Source organism: Mesoplodon densirostris, chromosome X (assembly GCF_025265405.1).
Source record: "Mesoplodon densirostris isolate mMesDen1 chromosome X, mMesDen1 primary haplotype, whole genome shotgun sequence".
In the NCBI taxonomy this organism is placed as follows: Eukaryota; Metazoa; Chordata; class Mammalia; order Artiodactyla; family Ziphiidae; genus Mesoplodon; species Mesoplodon densirostris.
The window spans coordinates 70,322,697-70,339,284 of NC_082681.1; the positions used below are offsets into that span (position 1 = coordinate 70,322,697).

Genomic DNA, 16,588 nt, shown 5'->3' on the forward strand with positions numbered 1-16,588 from the left:
CACTATACTGTGACATTTATCATGTACAGTAATTCCATTTAGAACTTAAAGCAACCTAAAATCAAATGGCATTAGCTCTATAGAAAATAATTTAAAAATCAATATTTTCGGGCTTCCCTTGTGGCGCAGTGGTTGACAGTCCACCTGCCGATGTAGGGGACATGGGTTCGTGTCCCGGTCCGGGAAGATCCCACATGCCACAGAGCGGCTAGGCCCCTGAGCCATGGCCGCTGAGTCTGCACGTCCAGAGTCTGTGCTCCGCAACGGGAGAGGCCACAACAGTGAGAGGCCTCCATACCGGAAAAAAAAAAAAATCAATCTTTTCTCTTTTTCTTTTTAAGCTTTCAGAAAACATGCAACATTTGAAAAAAAAAAACATTCTATTTCTCTTAAAAACACAGAATGGGATGGTCTGTCTGAACCCTAGTACAAAAGCATTTTGGTGTTAATACTTACCATGTGGGCATTTAGCCTTACAAACTAATTACTAGATATGAGGTACTATCATCATTGGTTAAATGCCAGTGATGGATAAGAAAAAAAAAAAAAACATAGCATATGTCATATAGTTTACAAAAGTAATAAAATTACTTAATTGTTACGGCAGAAAGTTCATCTATACAAGGACTAATGCCAAGCTTATTTATATGCTGGGCCATCTAATTACTTACCACTGGAATGCTACTGGGCTCAGATAACTAATCCATTAGGAGAAATGATTCTCCCCTGCAAAGATAGAGAACTGCCCTAGGTAGCCCCATGCCAAATTCTCAGCATTTTTGTTGTACAATGAAAGAGTCATACTGACCCCCACCCCAACATAGGCAAGGTAGTTGGGATGTAGTCATTTAATCTCTACAGGGAACCCATGAACTTGACCACAATAACACTTGCAGTGCTATGACTAAGTGACTATTAGAGTAACAGGAAACCCTAGAAGAACATAAAGGGTGGGTCCTTCTCCCATATCTAGGAAATGCAATTTCCTAGATTTCTAGTGGGAAATCAGACTCAATTCCTAAAAGAAATTCAATAAATCAAAGACTTTTCGAGATACTTATGCCACAATCCCTGAGAGATGGAACATTTCAGCTGTCAGGTAGGAGAGATAGCTATATAAGAAGATAAAGAGAGGTTCGATGACCCGGCTGGTCTTGATAAAGCATGTGGTAAAGGCAGAAACCATGCCAAACAGGAACCCAATGAAAATGCCTCCTTATCCAACCAAAAAATACTTTCCTACCCCAGCCAAAATATCCAGTAGTTTGATAGATGGCATTTCAGAGAAAGATTTGAACAACTTATAGAGCACCTTCATAAAAAAAAGTTTAGAGTGAATTTACCAATCAGAAAAGTCTCAACTTATGCCCTATGTATCCTTCTATTTTGAGGTTTCTCAACCTTGAAGTCCTCCAACTCCCCATTTCCTTCCCAACATGAGTTCCCAGAAATCTTCCCTACATCAAAAGATATTTCTACAAGTCAATATTAAATTATGCATGATTCTGTTTGAAAATTGTCTGATGGGCTGTGAATATATGCTTCATGGCTAAAATATTCTTATTTGACATGACTAGAAAGACTGTGGCCTCCAGAAGTTGTATCCTAATTTTCACTTAATAAACTGATACAAGATTAGTATAGTATAAAAAAAGCATGGTTATTTTTGAAAACATATTAATGACCAGTAAATCATATTCTCTCAACTCATAAACTTATTCCTAGGACTAAATTACTCAATCATGGTCTAAACCAGAATTCAATTCTTATTTAAATTTCAAGGGTGACCATAAGGGAACCTAATAAATTACCATGAAAGTTCATGCTTCGGATACTTACAACAGCATCATTAAGGAGGGATTCTCCAAACACCAAAATATGAAGCTTTCCATTCACATGAATTTCTTCAAATACAGAGAGTACAGGATCTACTGCAGCAATCAAACTACGAAACCAAAAGTTATGGAGCAATGACACATCATGAAGTTTGAAGTACTTCACCTAACATATGCCATAGAGGAAAAGGCCTATCCCAAATGCATTCCACATGGTTCCAACTACAGAATATGACAGAATGGTCCCTATATTTTCAAAAAATGGCCAACTAGGCATAAAATATCTTGCATCAAGGACTATTGGTGGAAATAAGTACAAGAAAAATATATCACTGTTCATGACTGGTGGGGATTTGTCATTTAAACTGTAAATTAGTCCTCCCATGATGAGACCTACAAATATCAAGAGGCAGCTTTCAGGTACAACTGCGGGTAACTTATTATAGAGGTGAAATCATAGAAAAGAGAAAAAAGATAGACTATTATAACATCTTTATTATCAATCATCTCTATATGTCAGCCTTCTTCTCAAGCCTCATGATTTCAGGAAAATAGCTTCTCAGTCATTTTACATTTTACATTTTAATAATGACTTGATAAAGATGCAGAGGCATGAGTGGAGACAATTTCTTTATAATGAAAAATATTTACTAATAGAATAAAAGTATTCACAGTTAACAGCAAACGATTATTCATGTGTCCACTGAATCATTTTCAAATGTGAGTACATGTTTTAAAATGGAAACAATTCATTTATCAGCTGGCAATATTCTTCTGCTCTTCTCATGATCATAGTCAAAGACATCAGAAACTTAAAAATATAGAAATGACAGCCATAATTCAAACATCTGCTGTGAATGATAATAGTTGAAAAGGGTTTTAGTAATCATAACTAACTCTTCATTGATAAGGAATCATAATTACTTATAAGGAAATTGAGGCCAAAGAAGTAAAATGAGTTTTCATAGCTAAATGGTAATTATGTGGCAGAGCTGAGATGACAACCCAGCCAGGTCTCCTGACTTTTAACTCAGTGTTCCTATAATTACCCCAAACTGTCACTTGGCCTGATTGACAGATATGGACTTAACACTAATGCTGAATTAATACTGAATTATCCAAATACAATCCCAACTATAAAGTTAGTTTTTTTCTCATACAATGATATGAGTCTTTCATTGCACGAGGGAAATGCAGCCATCTCTAGCAACCCACATAGCAGCAGTTCTCTGTTTTATCCTGTATTCTTTTACCTTTGCCCACGTTATATGCCACATCATCATGCTCTAGCTTACATAAAGCCTATAAATAACGACTCTAAATATCATCAATCCTCTCTGCTATAGAAAGGACTTTAATGGTCATCTGAGCTAATCCATCCCCTTCCTCTCTGCCCCAGTCACCACTAATACACTGCTGAGATCCCTTTCTAAAATATTTGTTAATTAATTTGACTACAACTTTCTCAAGGATTGAAGCTAGTTTTTACATTAATCCCCTAGCACATTGATAGCACATAGAAATAGCTCAACGGATATTATCAAATAAATAATAAATATATTTTTAGAAAAGAAAGACAGTTGGTTCCTAAGCTAGACTTTAAATAGTTTCAAAAGTGCTTTCACATATACTCTTCTATTTGATTCTCTCATCATACCAACACAGCAATGTAAATACTGTTATCCCCATATTAGAAATGATAAATATGAGGGCAAAGAAGTATTTCACTCATCTAACACATACTGATTGCCTATGTGCCAGGCACTGGCTCCTAAATTTGAGCAAATATTAAATAGCTCAAAGTAATCTTATCTTTCCACTAAACCATGCTAGGTCTCTCTTTATCCTCTACAGAACCACTTATTTTCTCTAGGCATTGAAATAATTTGAAAACTCCTCATGGGAAGGATGGGGTCTTATTCATCTCTGTAGCCCATGGGCCCAATATAATGCTCCACACATAAAATGTGCTCAAAAATATTTGTTGAATGAATGTTAACAAGGAAGATTTTTTTTGTTGTTTTTAATTTACATTCTCTTACAAGGTCACAGCAAAAAATTGTCTGTCAGTGATGGCTCAATAAAGTCCTACATATGGGGATGGAAGACCTACTGAGAAGGCCCTTTGCCCTGTTATCCTGAAATTAACATTTAATTAGACTATTTATTATAATCAATATATCTAATACTGAAAAAATAATTTAAAAGAAACCTAACCCTAATAACCTTAATTATTAACCCTAATAATTTAAAAGAATCCACAGTGCAAATTACTATCACCCAAAACAGCATGTATTTCTAATCAAGGAAGCATGAGACTAGCATTCTAGTTCCGGTTTGTTGAACTTCACAAAGCATCTTCTCTCCCTGGGCCTCAGATTTCCTATCTATAAAATAAAGGAGTTGGATAAGAATGATTTCTAGGGTTTTTCAGCTCTGACTATCATGCTATGAATCTATGGATTTTCTGTGTCATCATTAAATATTACATGTCATGAATGGTAAAGCTTTGGTATCTATAGAGTCACTTAAATAAAACTTTGAAATGCTGAACATGATTTATTTTAGAATAAATTCATTTTAAAATGACAAAATTCTACACAGTCTTATGTTTTCCTGGCATTGTTTTTTGTTCTCAACCTACATAAAAATGTTAACTCCATCATAAATACTTTGAACTGTTAAAGGACTCTCATAATTTTAATACCACCAAGGCAAAGGTCTGATAAATTATTAAAGAACATAAGAGGAATAACTGATAATAAATCTCCTTAAGAGAATCACAACACTAGTAAATCAAGGTGTTCATAAAGGTGAAATAGTTAAAACATAGCAGCTCTTCTTTTCTTGCTGGATTTAGTCTTAGTTTGTGTTTCCACTTAAATTCTGAGTGGTGACAAAAAGGCCTATCTTTTAAAAAATAGGAAATGGACTTGTTCCACTTTCTCGCTACCTGGCAACTATAATAAGCATCCTGTGAGGAAAAAAAGGTTGCCTAAAGACTCAGATCAGTTAGAATCATTCTATTAAGATTTTTCTGTTCTCCCTTTTAAAGTTATACCTCATCTTCTCAACCCTTGAACAGCTGGGACCCTTTGCAGTCTAAGTTCCTGTGCTGAGCCCATTCACACCTCCTTCTGCTGGGAGACCACCAACATTTGAACATAATCACTGCAAGAGGGTTTGAGCTATGAAGATAAAGATCCTTGTGACAGAGCCCAGGAGGCAAATATTCCAGTTTGCCTTTCTCTGGTCTATTAAGGAAAAGGTGCCTTTCTTAACATCTGGAAAAGCCCTGAAAGTCCCCTCCCCCATTAGGCAACTCCCTGGGAGAGCCTTGGGAAGTTCCTCACCTATCTTTTTTTTTTTTTTTTTTTTTTGCTGTGCGCGGGCCTCTCACTGTTGTGGCCTCTCCCGTTGCGGAGCACAGGCTCCGGACGCTCAGGCTCAGCGGCCATGGCTCATGGGCCCAGCCGCTCCGTGGCATGCGGGATCTTCCTGGACCGGGGCACGAACCCGTGTCCCCTGCATCGGCAGGCAGACTCTCAACCACTGCGCCACCAGGGAAGCCCACTCACTTACCTATCTTTGCCAGAGAGGCTAACATAATCCAGAGTGTGATCTCGAAAGGAATTTGCACATGCTGGTAATCCAGGGAGAAGAGGAGTGTGTGAGCAGACACCATCGAGGCATTTTCCTGTGTTCTTTTGGGTCCTCAGCTGCTATTTTTTGCCGTCAGGTCCCAGTAGTGCAGCATATTACCCCCAGAGGTGCCCAGCAGCTGGGAGCAGAGCTGCCCCAGTAGCAGAGGTAAGAGGAGGCCCAGCCCATGGGCCACCACCAGCTCTGCCAGCTGTGTTTGCTAAAGTACTTAATCCCCTCCCCCCCAGCTGCAGTTGCTCACAAATGCAGATTGCTGTCCCTGACCCTTAGTCCTGCTGGCTAGCATTTAATGGATCAGTGAAAATTCCAGCAGCTTCCTGGAATCCTAGAAGAGAAATGCTGGGCTGTTATGCCCTGGAATGAAATTAGAGCCAGAGCCAGCAAAGGGAGGAAGCTGGGACAAATTCATTGATTGACATGGAAAAGAATTTTACCCCCAGTCCTAACTCTCAAGGGAAGAAAATCACTGGAACTGGATTCTGGCCACTTAACAATCTAAGTTTTTACTAAAGATAACTCCAATTCAGAATGGATATGGAAAACTATTCAAGAAGAATTCCTGAATCTCCAGAGACTATAAAGACTTCTGCATATGAGAATCCTAACTAGGATGCCAAATTCAAGCTGCCTTCTGGGGAAATCCCTAGAGGTAGAGCTCCTTATTTCCGCAGTGAGAGGCTAAGGGGTCGACAAAATTAAATCAGCTGCTCCTGGAAATTCTAGGAGAAAAGCCTTTTCTTTATTCTGAATAAAAGACCTAGTACTTAAGAGGGGAATAGAAGTAGTATTTTTATTTTTTTACCATAATTCCTATCTCCCACGTGATATCTTTCAGTAGTACTTCTAAAAAAGGGCAAGGACCTTCTACTCCAACTTCCACCCCATGTAAATTATGCCTACTTTAATTGTTAATCAATTTTCTCAGATTTCACCATGAAAAACATGTACTGATTTCTTATAAACTCAGTGAGATTTCACTAGAGAGGCCAACCTCCAGAGTAGTTACATATCCTTTTGTATCATTGTGCCCTTTTCATTTCTATTATCCTCAAATTAGGCATGATTTTAAACCTGGTGTCTTCTTTTCTGTTGCTGTCCTTTGTCAAACTCTTTAGAAGACATCTTGTTAAATAGATTACCAAATAGAATAGCATCAAGAATTTAATACTTACATATTTATTTTGCTTGTGGCAATTGGGGAAAATGTAATTAAAAGTGGAATGTGATGAAATAAATTTTCACGTATTGAGGTATGGAGAAGTCATTCTGTCTTATACATAAATAAACTTGAATTTTATGCTAGCTAAAACAGGCTGTTTGTGGCCTATCAAACATACATTGTACATCTGCTTTAATTATTAAAGGAAAGGGCACATCAACCAGAAGTAAAGAATGTCCATGTTAGAAATAAATATTAACCTCCGTTTCTGAACACTAATGTTGGTACTCCTTTGATGATAAGACTCCCTACCCAGGTGCCAAAGCCATAGTGACTTACTGTGTACGTGCAGATCTGCTTTTGTGAAACTTTGAAGAAATGTATCCCTGACTTGTTTAATGTTCTTTGTTCTGAAAAGATATAAAATTGTACTGAAAACCATGCTTCTCTGGAGCATTTCCTCAGAGTTACTGAGAGGCTGTCTTCCGGGCTATAGTCCTCAGTTTGCTCAAATAAAACTCTTTTCAATTTCTATTATAAGTTGCTTATTGATTATTTTCATCAACAAATGTATTGTGTTATTAGTTTCAGAGAGAGAATAGAGCCAATGTAAAAAATGAAAAGGTTTTCTGAAATTTCCATGTGATTTCTTTCCCTGAGCTTTCAATGCTAAGCATCCATGTCACATTGTCCATATAACTAAATGTTAGTATGAATAATATACATATGAATCCTGTGACAAGTTGATAAAGATGGTGAATTTTCTCTACTATTGCATTTTTAACTACATCTTTGTATTTGTTCTGTATTATTATAAAATCCTTTATTAGTATTGTTTATTAATTATAAATATTTTGTATTTTCAGCCTGTGAAATTAAATAGACCAGAATAGATCCCCATTTTTTCAGGGTAAAGACATTGCATTATAGACATTGCTTATATAAAGACATATGTTTATATAACAGTGCTTGCAATAGGTACTCAATAAAAAAATTCATGTGGGAATGTGATGTCTATTTTAAAGTGATGTACACTTTGAGTATTATAGCAAATATAAATATTTGTGATACCAAGGAAAATTAATTTTTCTTGTTTTCTTTGTGCTCAGAATACTGCAAAATTACACAGTAAAATTGGAAAATTATTTTCCTGGTAAATTCTTCTTTTTAATAATAATCATCCTTGCCTTTCTGACAGAGAGCAAAAACTATATATATACATATACACACATAGAAAGGGAGGGAGGAAGGAACAAAGGAAGACCAAAATAAGTAAATAAGTACTTCACAAAATAGGATGTAGGACTGCTATCATAGTTGACTATTCACAGAGAACACAAGTAATTAAAATACGGGAGCCCTAGCCCATTAGATAAATCGATGACCCATTTTTTTTCTTAGTTGCTTAAACACCATCTATCCTAACAGCTAATGATAAATCAGTGACCCATTTGTCAACAAAAAGGAATAATTTGGAGACACAAACTCACCAATGCATATGCTTTTGATATGTCAACAAGCAGTCTTCTTGTAAATAAATCTAATTTTTTAAAGTGGGGTATAAATCAAAAATCTGACAACTTAAATTTTAATTTCCCTGTAAATTTCTCCATTTTCAATTTCATTTACCATGATCCTGTACACAGCATTTAGCTATTTACTTTATTTTTAGATCAGAGACTGCAAATTTGACACTAACCACTATTCTCAGTAATTATTTTCCAGGTTTACATTAGACCAAGTTCTGGAGTAATCATATTAGGTGTGGAATATTCAATATTGGTGTCCCTCATTATCTAGGTCTAGATTTTTATATAAGAGGTATATAATGTGATTTTAGGATCTATGGAAAGTTATTCCATGAAAAGAAAAGCACCTCTCCATTCTTTTCTCGTTTTATTGATTATAATTTATATTTAATAAAATGCACAGTTCTTAAGTGTTCAACTTGATGTTTTGGCAATTTATATACACCTTTATAACTACTACCCAAAGAAAGATATTAAACCTTTGTCTCACGCTCCTTTTCAGCTTATCCCCACCTTAACACACAGACAACCACTGTTCTGATTTTTTTCAATAGATTAGTTTTTGCCTATTATTGAACTCCATATGAATTGAATCATAAAATATCTACTCTCTTGTGTCTGGCTTCTTTCAATCATCATAGTATCTGTGGTAATTATCCACGTTGTTATATGTATCAGTTGTTCAATCCTTTTTACTACCAAGTGCTGTTCCATTGTACAGATATCCCACAATTTGTTTATCCATTCTTATGTTGATGGACATTTGTGTTGTTACTAGCTTTGGCAACTGTGAAAAAGGCTGCTATGAATATTATTGAACAAGCTTTGTGTGAACACATGTTTTTATTTATTTTGGGTAATTGTTTATGCATGTAATTGATAGGTATTTCCCTCCTTTTAAAAAAAACAAGACAAATATTTAATTCTATAACCCATTGTTATTAAGACATATAATGTAAATCTGTAAAGAACATAATTATTAACTTAAATTCATAATATGGGGACTTTCCTGGTGGTGCAGTGGTTATGAATCTGCCTGCCAATGCAGGGGACACGGGTTCAAGCCCTGGTCCAGGAAGATCCCACATGCCGCGGAGCATATATGCCCATGCACCACAACTACTGAGCCTGCATTCTAGAGCCCGCGAGCCACAACTACTGAGCCTGCATGCCACAACTACTGAAGTCCATGGGTGAACCCATGCTCTGCAACAAGAGAAGCCATCACAATGAGAAGCCCCAACACCACAATGAAGAATAGCCTCTGCTCACCACAAGTAGGGAAAGCCGGTGCACAGCAATGAAGACCCAGTGCAGCCAAAAACAAATTAATAAATAAATTAATTTAAAAAAAATCATAGTATGGGATAGATGACTGGACACAGAGGACTTGGTAAATATAAAAGTACAATAAACTATGAATTAGAAGACCTCGATTCTAGTGCCACCATTAGGTGCTAGTTCTGATTTCGGATGCACGCAGCAGGAAGCGGCAGCTTGCAGCAAGCAGCAGTGAGTAGTAGCTGGAAGCGAGATCCTAGTTCCCAGACCAGGAGTCCTAACTGCAAGACCACAGAGGCCAGCGGCTAGCACCTGGATCCCCCTGTTCTTGCCTGCCTTGTCAGGAAAGAAGTCGGGTGAGGAGACAGAAGGTAAAGAGAAAAGTTAAAAGTTTATTGGAAAAGTAGAGTACATGTGGAAAGACACACGGGCAAACTCCTCAGAGAGAGAGAGTCGCCCCTTTGGGAAGTTATATTCTTTGTAAAGGGGCGTTTTCCTGGGTCTTTGTCTCCCATCTGGCCAATCATATTGTTTTGTCCCCCTTGGCTAATTTGTCTCAGGACCCTCCCCTTAGGTGTGCACGCACCTCTCAGCCAAGTTGGATCTTGACGTGAAAGGGTCTGGGAGAAGCAAGACTCACAGTGGCCTGGCAGTGTCCCCCGACTTTTGACCTCCAAGGACCTCTTCTGCACATGTGCAGTGTCTCTCTTATCTCAAGGAAGGGAAATATATAACGTCTTCATCTTTACTCAAATGGGGTTTAACCCCTCTCTGTCCCTGTCATGACTGTTATCTTAAGGTGTCCACAGGAGACAAAGGCTATTTATCCTGTTTCTGTTGTTACTTCCATTTTAGAGAGCAAACAGGAGGCTGATTGTAAATGCCTAACCTGGAGCACACCTATCTCCTGTCTCAGGAAATGCAAACAGGAGGTTAGTTGTAAGTGCCTGGCCTGAAACCCATCTTTTTCTCACCCCAAGAAATGTAAATAGGAGGCCAGTTGTAAATGCCTAGCCTAGAGCCCATCTATCTCCTGCCTCATTTCTATGACCTTAGACAGTTTACTTAACCTTTGTGAACTTCTATTCACTCCTCGTCAAAAATAAGATTTAGGGCTTCCCTGGTGGTGCAGTGGTTGAGAGCCCGCCTGCCGATGCAGGGGACATGGGTTTGTGCCCCGATCCGGAAGGATCCCACATGCCGCAGAGCGGTTGGGCCTGTGAGCCATGGCCGCTGAGCCTGCATGTCCAGAGCCTGTGTTCCGCAACGGGAGAGGCCATAACAGTGAGAGGCCCGCGTACCGCAAAAAAAAAAAAAAAAAAGTTTTAGTGTTCTAAATCATTTGTATCTTCTACGCACCTATTATGCTATGTGGGGATCGAACTAGATGCTGTGGACATGAGGGGTAACACTGATTCCCTGCAATCAAGGAGCTTATGAGTTAGTGGGAGAAATAGACACATCAACCTGAAAGGTCGTTAGAATATAATAAGTGAGGTTCATTCAACAATAAGAATATAACCAACAGGTATCTATTGAGTGCCTACCTTGTATTTCCTGCTAGGTATTTGGCGCATGATGCAAAATACTTCCAATATAGGTTTGGCCTTTGTGGTACAGACTAATGGGAGATACAAATTAAAAATCCAATCCTAATGTAGTACAACTAGATACTGGGAGATTACACAACACATGGGAGCACAGAATCAAGGTTCTTAATCCAGACTAAAAGAAGAAAGAAGACAGAGAAAACGTTCTGGAAAAAGTCTGAACTGAGACTCAAAGGAAGAAAAGTTGGAGATAGTCTGACAAAAAGGGATGTGTTTCACTAGCAAAGCAAAATAGAGACATAAACAACCAGAGAAAGATCATGGCAAATTCCAAGAATGAAAAAAAAATTGTGTGACTGCATCTTAATTGAGGGGCATGAATAAAGACTTTGAGACCGATTAGGAGATGACAGTAACCTGAAATAGAGACACAACAATGAAAACATAAAGTTAACAGATTAGAAAGATTAGCAGCAACAAGAAGCTGCTACTACCCCTTGGCTGAAGAGACAGAGAGGAGATGGAAACTTATCACAGAGGCCAGAATAACCTGGCAGAAACTAAAACATTAGCAGTAATGTTCAATGAGAGCTAGAGTCATGAACAGTTGCTGCCAGAGACCTCCCCAAGGAAAATAATAGAGAGAGAGAAATACTCTTGTCTCTCTCTTCTCTTTCTCCAAATTCCCATCAGTACGTACAATTATACGAGTCCACCAGGAAGCCAGCTGACACAGGAGCCTGAGAAACACAACCTAGAGGAGTCTGCCACTCTGCAAACAGAGCAAAACAAGCAAATGTCAAGGAATGGATCTGAGAGCAAACAGGCCCAAGACTGGCACACAATTCTAATTACTATATACTAATACTAATACAAATACAAATAGTAATACTAATACTAATACTATCCCAGCTGAATGTGAGAAAAAAAAGGAGAAAAAAGAAGAGAAGACATCCAAAAAAGAGCAAACACACAAGTAAGAAGTGAAAGCTATCAATCTCTTCCTTTTGAATAGGAGAGGCCTGAGTGTACCCACACATAGACTGAAATCTTTATTTCTACACCCAATCAGTTAAGAATATGACACATCCCATCAAAATATGTGGCTCAGCAGAGTAGTGATTTGCAAACAAGGTAGTGGAGATGGAAATATTAGGTATTCCAGAGGTTATGTGTAGTTTGAAGTGCCTCCCCAGCTTTGATGCATGCTCTTACACACACACGTGCATGCACACACACACATGCACATGCACTCAGAATCACTACACTTTTTTATTGATAACATCCACCTTATTAAAGAGGTCAGTATCAGAAAATCCCTGCCTGTACTTTTTCAGAATCGTTTTGTTATACCGAGATATTCCTGCCTGGAGAAATGACTCTATTCTAAGAAAATAGGATGGAGCATCTATTACTGACAGAAATAGAAAAGAAGAGGAAATTGATAAGTAGTCAGCCACGGGGCATATCCCAGACATGGGAATGTACAGGCACTGGAATATCCCTAAAGCAGATGAGCTTTCCCAAGAATTCACAAAGGGGAATAACCATGGAGAATAAGTTTGAATTTGCACATATGGCACATCATGAGAGCATTTGGTGCCAAAATGCACTGGAGCATTCCAGTAAGATATATTTTCTTCCCCTCACCTCCCCTTCAAACCCCAATCCTCCTGCATGAGCTAGAGGCAGTCAAACAAAGAGGGAAGGAAGGCATAAAAAGGAACTTAAAGGAATAGGAAAGAAGCCATCCACACATAACCTCCTCTCTACCACCACCTCTCACTGAATGCTTCCAAACATGAGTCAGACCCAAATACAGGAAGAGAGACAGAGAGATTAAAAATATAGTAATAGACTAGATTGATGTTTTTCATACCTAAAATTAGACTGTTGATCCCTGAAAGTGACCAGTAAAGCAATGAGATATGCCCAAGATATAAACCATAAGCAGAATATGGATATTCTACAGAGCTAAGTTAAAAGGTAATAAGGAGAATAAAATAGAGGAAGAAAATATAGAGCAAAGAAAACTCAGTCAACCTAAAGAAGATTGTCAACTTAACAAAGATCAAAAAAGGAAAAAAAAACCTCTAGAAACTGCAAATAGGAAGGCACAAAATAAGATATAGGTATAGGTCTAAATATAATCATGATAGGCAATGTAAGTGGGATAAATTCATTATTAAATGGCAGATGCTCTCAGATTGGAGTTGCTAAATCCAGCTATATGTTGTTAACAAGAGATAAGCCTCAAATAAAAATTGCAAAGAAAAAGATAGAAAAAAATATACAAAGCAAATTGCTTTAAAAATAAAATATAGCAATATTAATATCTCACAAAAGAGATTCAAGGAAAAAACTATTTGATATAAAGCTGGAGATGACACTGATATTGAAAGACCTGAAATACTGTTATTGTTCTCTGAATAAGACAGGAGCTTAAGGAGACCAGGATGATATGTGGAGTACTGGCCTAAGTCCATCTGAAAATGGGTCCAAAGGTTCTATGGACCTACGTTGTTGTTATTTCTCCAGTCCCTGGGTAATAATTGGGTTGGAATATTCAACATTTGGCAGAAATCTTATATTGGATCCCCTTCCAATATAAAAGCAATGCAGTGATCGGTGGTCCTCATTGAATGTTGGATGCAGTAGTATAACACACTTGGAAATATTGTCCTTACCCATTTATCAAGAGATTTAAAAGGCACAGTTTTGAGTAGGGCTCTGAGCAGTAAGAGAGGGTGTTTTAATTGCTTCCCATTCACCCCTTTGGTGAGAAACACCCTAGAGTTATGGCAATGACCAAAAATACAACAACCAACACTGGACAGATGAAATCAACAGCAGTTTAAGAGTCATATATACTCACAGCCCAGGGGAGGAGGACACCATATGCCACATAAGACTACCTGGGTGTTGCAATCTGGAATGGAGTGAACAAGAAAGGGCTGTGGAAGACAGGCTTTATAGTATCAAGAGAGAGAGGTGCTGCCTAGTTCCTGTCAGAAGATGAAATGTGCTTGTTTGAATAATTCTATAGGCTGGTGAAGAACTGAAACCCACTATCCAGGGATAAGCACGAATTGTTCCTGGCACCCTTGAAAAGGAGGGTGGACTAGCTAGGAGACCTTATCCACAAGGCAGAATACAGAGGGGAACTTTCCATTTAAGCCAAAGGGGCCTTTCTGGTTTCAGATATCAAGGCAGTATATAATATTGGGCCTTAATTTTAGACTTTATATCACAGAAGCTATGAAAAAGATCCAGGTGAAAGCAGCCCTTTTCTAAGGTCATATGACCTAGCAGATTTGATGGTGTGAGAGGTATCTGTAGTAGATGGGATGCTGTGTGCACTCTGTAGCCCCAATTAGAGAGTTATAACACAGACCCCAGGGGTTATGGAACAAGGTCGTGCCTTCTGCAGCAGATAACTCCTTGATGTTTGAAAAGAAGACCTAGATGTGCTACTAAACCCTAGTAGAGACTAAACACATGACTAAGGGACATCAGTGACTACCACTAAAGCTGACCATCATGAGCTGGTTATTATCAAATCCACCAAGTCAATAGCAATCCATCATTCAATAGACTGGTCCAAAAATAAGTTGCACAAACAGAAGGCCTAAACTTCTTGTCACTTATCTGTTGCACTGATGTCTCTCCCTCACCTAGGGTACCCTATGACCGGCTGTAAAAAAAAAAAAAAAAGAAATAGACACAGAGAGAGAGAGAATATTCCAGGGCCTGGTCCACATATGGTAGGCTCAGTATACTGTTGTAAACCAAAAGTAGCCTGTTAATGCATCTATCAGCCACATATATAGATGTCCTTAAAGGGGAGAAATAAATGAAAATCCTTCCAGTTGGCAAAGTTTTATGTAATACACCTGGTTATTGATTTTATGTGTATAATACATTAATTATAAAAATGTCCGCAATTCCTTACCCTGTTCTTTCTGACTTTTCAACTCCTCCCATTAAGAGGTAAAGTCTATTTCTCCATCCCTTGAGAATGGGCTGGACTTGTGATTTGTTTGGCCCGTTGCATGAAGAATTAAGTAACAATTTAGGGCCTAGTACTCAAGAGGCTTTCTATGCTTCCCCCCTCTCTCAAAACTGTTATATGACTATATGAACAAGTCCAGGATAGTTTGCTGGAAGATGAGCTGCATGTGGCCCCCAATTATCCTAGCCAATAGGCAACAAATTACCATACATGTGAGCAAAGCCCTTCTAGACCAGCCATCTCCCAGCTGATGTAATAGTTGACCACAGATGCATAAACAAGCCCAGCTGAGATTAACCAAGCATGATCTAGAAAAACAGAATCATCCAGGTGACCAAAATCTCATGAGCAAAAATATATGTCTATTGTTTTAAACAGCTGAATTTGGGGGTGATTTATTATGTACCAATAGCTAACTGATACAATGTGGAAGGAAAACTGGATGGAAATATGGATAACCATGGACTTCTGGGCAGTGATAATGGCTTGGCCAGCTAGTCAGAGGCCTGGAAATAGCAAGATTAAAATATTGGAGAAAAGGAAGTCTAGGGTTGTGGTATGTGAACGACACATAGGAATGGGCAAAACATGAAAAAGTTTGTAACACACATTAATGTTGAGGATGTCCTCAACTTTTAAGTGAATTGGATAATTCACCCCATAGCTATCAGCCAACTTCTCTTCTAGGCTATCCCAGTTCTCTTGTAATGGAACCATGAATAAAGTGGCTACAATAGTAGCACTGAAAGCTACTGAAAGGCTTTTCTTAACCAAGGCTGATATAGCTACCTCTACTGCTGAATGACCAATCTACCAGCAGTAGAGACTGATATTGAACTCCTGATATAGTATGATCCCTTCAAAGAGACCAGCCAGCCACTGTTGGTGGTTAATGACATAATTCTTCTTCCATCTGAGGTCTACTAGTTCTACCATATGTCACATCATCTGAGATCAGTCAGCTTAATTAAAAGGCCTAGTAGATGTTCAATGAATGTTCCATTTGGAAACTACACCACACAAGGTTGAGGCACAATCCTCTAGTATAAAGCATATTCCTTGAAGAAATAGCTGATATATGGTTCTTATCCTCAATACTAGAATAAATTGGTCCAGTGAATAATGGGATTGGCTCCTCTCTCCAACCCTTGTGGGCTGACTTTCTATTCTTAAATTCTTAGGCTCTGCCAGGTTCAAAGCCCTGGTTTCAACTGGGAAACAATGTTTCTAAAAAAGAGGAGAGTGTAGGGTGCCACTGAACATGAAACTACAACACCTACCTAGTCAGTTAGGACTTCTGATAAAAGTAGACCAGCAGGCAAAGGAAGAATTTAACATTAATGGTGGAAATTGACCATATTACTATGAAGAGCTAAGGTTGCTCTTATATGAGTGAGGTAGGGAGAAATTTCTAGAACCCAGGGAATTTTACTAGGGTGTCTCTTTGTGTTCCCACACCTCATAATGATGATTAATAGACAATTACAGTTATTATAGCTGGGCAAGGGCAAGTGAACTAAGGATTCAGACCTCTTAAGATTGAAAGTTTGTATAATCTC

At 38.2% G+C, this 16,588-nt stretch overlaps 1 pseudogene; it reads right to left on the reverse strand.

Moving 5' to 3' along the window:
• Positions 1-1,057: 1,057 nt before the first annotated feature.
• Positions 1,058-5,520, reverse strand: LOC132481626 (sodium/hydrogen exchanger 2-like; annotated as a pseudogene).
• Positions 5,521-16,588: the final 11,068 nt, after the last annotated feature.